The following is a 6,000-nucleotide window of genomic DNA, read 5'->3' as shown; positions in this document are numbered from 1 at the left end:
GGGAGATTTTTCTGCAAGCTGAAATATGGCCCTGCCTTTAAAAAGGAGAGTATACGTGTTCAGCTGACCTTGTGCAAAACCCAAGGCAGGCACTTTTGGGCTGATTCAACAGTGATGTGTGTGGTTTTGTTGTAATTCAGTGAGTATCCCTCTGAAGCATTGGTTAGGATTGACCAGTGGTATCATTTTATCAGCATACATGTCCTCTCTTCAGCTAGCATAAGGAGCCTGAGTAGGAGAGACCACAGGCATGGAGACTCCCACCTGTCCCAGCACAGACAGATTGAGCTGGCCAGATTCTCATCACTTTCAGTTTTTCTAACACAACACTGAGAGCAAAGCTCTGATGATAGTTTCAGCATTTCAAGTGTCCATGGTCTGTACTTAGGAGCTGTCAGCACGAGATTGTCCCCTTTGGATGATCAGACAACCAGACTGCAGGGAGGGCACTCCTGTCCCACACTCCTTAGGCAGCCCAAGAGCACTGGCACAGGAGGAGAGCTGCCCTAGGGCTGAATGCAAGAGGCCCAGGGAGCTGTCCTGGTCCTCAGGCAGAGGCATGAGCAGTGGGTTCCCAAGCAGCCTTGAAACTCAGACACAGAGAAATGGAACCCAAGTCCTTTTCATAAAGTATTTTAGGCTCAGTGAAGCCACTTCAGACCATCTTTAGCCATGAAGCAGTAGGAACACGCTGCCTGATCCAGATCTGAAGCCATACACTTTATGCTCCTTGCAGGATGAGAACTCCCTGAAGACAGCTAACAAATTTGTCTGTATTAACATTATGACAGTACAATGCATTCCAATATAAACTCCTACCACTTCCAAGAGAGATTAAAAACCAACAGAATAATTTACAAGGTAAAGCAAAAAGGAAACAAAAAGATAATTTATGTGTAGATGAAAGGCAGTTTGTGCCAAAAACATAAATAGCTGCTGAAAGAATATAACCTATGTAAACCTGCTGATACAAAGCTTGCAGAACAGGCTGGGGAATCAATTTGTTTCTTTCTCTATGAAATGAACTTAATTCAGTTAATTATCAACAGGGATAAGCTAAGGAAGAACGGCTCACAGAAGGCATTTTTGGAATCCTACCTTCTTAAAAGTTTCAATCTTCTAATTTGAGACAAGATTTTGGATTAGCACACTACCAGTTTACATGAGAGCTTGTGTTACTTAATTTTCACATTAAACATCTATTAGTCTGTTTTTAACTGGGTTTGGGTTTCCCAAGACCAGCATATGCAATCAAGCAATAAGTTTCCATTGCAATTGTGATTAAAAAAACAGACACTCAAACATTCTGAAATGTTTCCATCAGAAACATTCAGAACTGTCAGAAGTAGAGAAATAAATACTATTTGCAAATTATACTGATATAAATGTCTTTGGTGACCACCACCAATTTTAGGTCTGCTACAGAGAGAGGATATTTAAAAATGCAACTACTCTTCTCTGTTTCATGCTGAGACCAATCCAGATGTGAGACCATCTGGCTAAGTACTTTGCATTTTGGAAAAAGAGTGCACCCATCTGTAAAATACTTCATAAACAACTTTTGAATCGAATGAACTCAGCAAAGAAACAAGAGTGTAGAATAAGAAATGTGTTCTAACATGTCTTGATTTCCACCTATTTCCCTCCACTGTGCTGCCTGGAGGATCTCGACCCAATAACTTCCCAAAAATAGTTGAATTTGATTTATTTGAGACCTTTCTTAGGGATGCACATGCTTCATGCACTTGCTCCATGATTTCACTTCCAAGTGACCTGGAACTCCAAGGAAAGACCCTCAGCTCCAAGCTCTCTGCACAGCATGTAGGCAACTCCAAGGTTAGGTGCAATATTGCAGCCTGACCTATTTCTCTTGATGCTTGGTTGTTTGTTGGGGTAGGTATTTTTTTCTTTCTTACAGCAGTTTTTCTGCTCCTTTTCACCGCTTCATGCTGTGCAATGAAGGGGAACATCTGGGCGTGAGAGAATATTATTAACACATTAAAAATTACATTGCTTCTTCTTTTTGTTAAACTCACTATGAGTCATTATCTGGGACTTTCAGAAACAAACACCTTGTTGTAGAAAATATTTATGGGGGTGGAGGTTTGCAATTTATTTTTTGCATTTAAAAGTAAACAGACCGAAAAGCTGAAGTCTTAAACCTCAAGTAACTAAGGGTTTATGACAAAATACGTAAAATAACATTATCCAGGGTTTTGACAATGAAAGGTCACATTTGTTCTTAATCGACTGGTTTCTGTCCCTCTTGGAGAAACCAGCAAGCTGCTGATGCTAGAAAGGGGACTGAGAACAAGGAAGGAAGCTGCTCCTGTCCCCCCTGCCTGATTTCCTTTTTGTTCTCAGATTCACTCAACTCTGATTTTGGTCTGCCACAAATGGTATGGTATGTGCAATGCTCAGGAAGTAAACCATGACACTCTCAATACCCACAGTACTTAGCTCTACAAACCCTTCTCCTGTCCTAGATGATCATTATATTAAACAAAATAAAGGCAATCATAGAATTTTCATAGAATCATAGAATTTTAGGAGTTGGATGGACCTTACAGATCATCTAGTCCATGGGCAGGGACACCTCCCCACTAGACCAGGATGCTCAAGGCTCATCCAGCCTGGCCTTGAACACTGCCAGGGTTAGGACAGCCACAGCCTCCCTAGGCAACCTGTGCCAGTGTCTCACCACTCTCACAGTAAAAGATTTTTTTTTTAATATCTAACCTAAACTTCCCCTCCTTCAATTTGAACCCATTACCCCTTGTCCTATCATTGCAGTTCCTAAAAAAGAGTCCCTTTGCATAAGTCCAGGTAGATGATATCAGTTGCCCTGCCTCTATCCACAAATTCAGTAATTTAATAAAGCAATTATTGCTTATGTCTAGCCACTGCACCAGAGATATAAACAACACAAAAGAAGTGTGCTTATTTTGTTAAAAAGGAGCCTTATTCTTTTTTGGTAACATTTTCAAAGGAAGACAGGAAAAATGTATATGGTCAAGATGGCAGTAGTGTATTGGGAAAACTGGGATATGGCTATTTGCTTTCCCTCAAGTTCCTGGGCAGTATAGAGGAAATCAGGTAGGTTGCCCAGACCCATTTCAATCTGGGGGTGAAAGCACTGCCTTCCTAGGAACAGATACCTCAGCAAAAGGTAAAATGGTCAAAAGCAAAATGCTTCCTCATAGCATGGCAGAGAGGATTTCTAAAGTCCCTAAAGCAGACTGAGCACAGCAGCTTCTGCAGCACTGCTCATTGAGAGCGCATGAAATCTGAAAGGGGAAATGAAAATGCAGTTTCACAAGCACTTCCTACATGGATTTTGGCAAACCTCTCACACTATTAATTACTATGCCTTGATGAATTTAAGCTCTGGTTCCTCAGCTAGATAACATTGTGGGTTAGACACCCCTTGGGTTTGGTATTGCAGTGGCACAAACTGAAGCCTGTGGTGATAAAATAGAATCCAAAATCTAGCATGATGCAGGTTCCTGACACATTGTGTGGGCAGGACTAGAGCCTTCAGAGGGTGAGTCAAAGCCCTCCAGCAGTCTGAGGCTGAAGCATGCCTGACAGAGAAACCTAAATGAAGGAACATGCTTGAACTCCATCCTCTCCCTGTGGGCCCTCGTGCTTCCCTCCTGAATTGCAGAACAAGTCACAGAGTTCAACCTTCAACTCAGCTCAGCTCTCGACCCTCTTCCCATGCCATTGCCTCTTCCCCTTCAGTGACAGGCTCTGTTCTTCAGGTGGCCAGAGAGCAGCACTCCAGCTACCCCTGCTCCAGAGGATTTGGCCCTGGGACACTCAATCCCTGGGTGCAGAGCTGAGATGGGTGGAAGGCTCTGAACGACTCAGATCTGGGCATGCCTGAGCAACACAGACCTCCCAGGCCCAAAACAGAGAACACTGAGTTGTGCAAATGATGATCAGACTTGGGTTTGGCACCAACATTTGGGCACAGCCATCTACACTCAACCAGCCTCTTTTCAAGATTGATGCAGCTCTGTACATTAAACCCATACACTTGTGCAGGCAAGGCAGGCAGATATTTCCCCACTTTCTGCAGACCACAGCTTTCTGCTAGCTTAACTACAGAACTGCTCTTTATCACTTGTGTTTACACGCTGTGTACAGGCAGCAATTAGCTATTTCTCTGGGATCATTCTCTCGAGATGAGGTTGTCAGCGACGTGTGCTGTGTGACAAAACTAACATTTGCACACTCTTTTTATTTCTAGGAATCTGATAAGCACCAGCTGGTGTGCTAACTTCCTAGCACAATTCCTCCAGTGATGCCAGAGCAGAACTGGTGGTCAGGACACTGTATGGGAACAGAGCAACTTGAAAACCTATGTCCCCTTTCTTGAAAGTGGAGCGTGCTAGGAACTGTGCTGAGGGTTACTTGACTCCCCTGACTCTCATTCTGAGACAGCCTAGCACAAAAGCACTCACATCACTAAGAATAAATTCAATCTTCTTCCTCAAAACCACGTACTATTCCCAAAATACCTATTCACCCTGTTGACAGAACACGATTCTTTCTGTGTTTGCCCACATGTTTGGGTTTCTTTTGCTGGAGCTCGTGGGAGTCCCCGAGGAGCACAGGGTGGCTGGAAGGGAGAAGGCACCAGGGAGCAGCAGACAAGCAGCTGAGGCAGGACGAGGTGTCCAGAGCTGCAGGGCAGGGCAGGCAGCAGCACTGAGCTGAGCACAGCCCTCTCCAGAGAGCAAACACTTCCAGGCACAGAACGTGCAAGCTCACATCTGCTTCTCCAAACTGCCTGACTTCTGCAATTTTCTCACTCTCCAAGGGCATTCACACTTCCTTCCCCCATCTGGATTGAATGCAAAAACAATCCCAGTGGCGTGGGTGAAACAGTGCAGGAGGCTCCAGTGGTTTTCTCTGTGAAATTGCACTCAACCCAAGGCATTAGCCTGGTCAGGAAACGAAACACCGGCACAGCCCAGACCTCCTGCCCCAGATAAACCATAAGCCTGGTCGAGGCTCCTCTTGGAAAACTCAGCAATGTAAATGCAGCACCTGTTTTTGTTTTGAACATGCTTCTCCCACGTTTTGAAGAAGGTGATATGGATACTCACACTTCACAAACTCAGGCTCTCAGCTTCAGCACAGTTTCCCCTCTCTAGCCCATGAGCATGGAGATGTGGCCCCATAAGGCTGAGAATGGAGCCTGACCTCGGTTCCCTGAATTGTTTCCAAAGCAGCCTCTGCCAGCCAGGGTGCACCATCCCTCCAGGGACATTCTGCTCTCCCTACAGCCTATCAAGATAGCTCCTTCACATAGCTATCTTGATAAATGCTGAAAAGCTGAAGCTCCCAGTCACCTGTGGCTTGTCGAGTTGGCACAGCAAGATAGTAAAAGGAGATAATCTGGAAAGGCAAGGACACATAGGTGAGGAAAACTACCTTTACCCTGCTTTAGGTGTAGGAATTCAAGGCAATGCCTTTTGAGTTAGCTGACATGGAGCAAACACTGTTACACAGAGTTTCCTACAGCCTGACTTGACAAGACTATCATTCCTGCATTTACAGACCAAACTGATTAAATCTGTGTCACAGGCAGAGGATTTCCATTGCTTGCTCTCCTGGCCAGTCTGCATGACCAGTCATGGATGTGTACAAAGGAGGAAGGTCCTGTTTCTCAAGATAACACAAAAATAATACTGATCCATGGAGTTGCTTACCAAGATTGTATAAAGAGCAATTGTCATCGCAGCACTGCCACATTCAAATGTTGTACTGCCCAAAGAAAGTTGTAGATATCACATCCTGATCACACAGAAGGAAATGCATCAGCATTTGATATTTTGCTATTATTTTGGCACTGCCCAAGTCATGTAAGATGTTGCCTTAGTCATAAATGATAATCAAAAGAAGTACACAAATCTAGTTTTGGATCCATCATGACAGGGGACACAAAACACCTTAGGGCCATAGGGAGAAAAGAAAGTAAGATGGTGG

Source organism: Acanthisitta chloris, unplaced genomic scaffold, assembly GCF_000695815.1.
Source record: "Acanthisitta chloris isolate BGI_N310 unplaced genomic scaffold, ASM69581v1 scaffold9415, whole genome shotgun sequence".
Lineage (NCBI taxonomy): Eukaryota > Metazoa > Chordata > Aves > Passeriformes > Acanthisittidae > Acanthisitta > Acanthisitta chloris.
The sequence above is the reverse complement of the archived record's forward strand: the minus strand, read 5'-3'. Positions refer to the sequence as shown.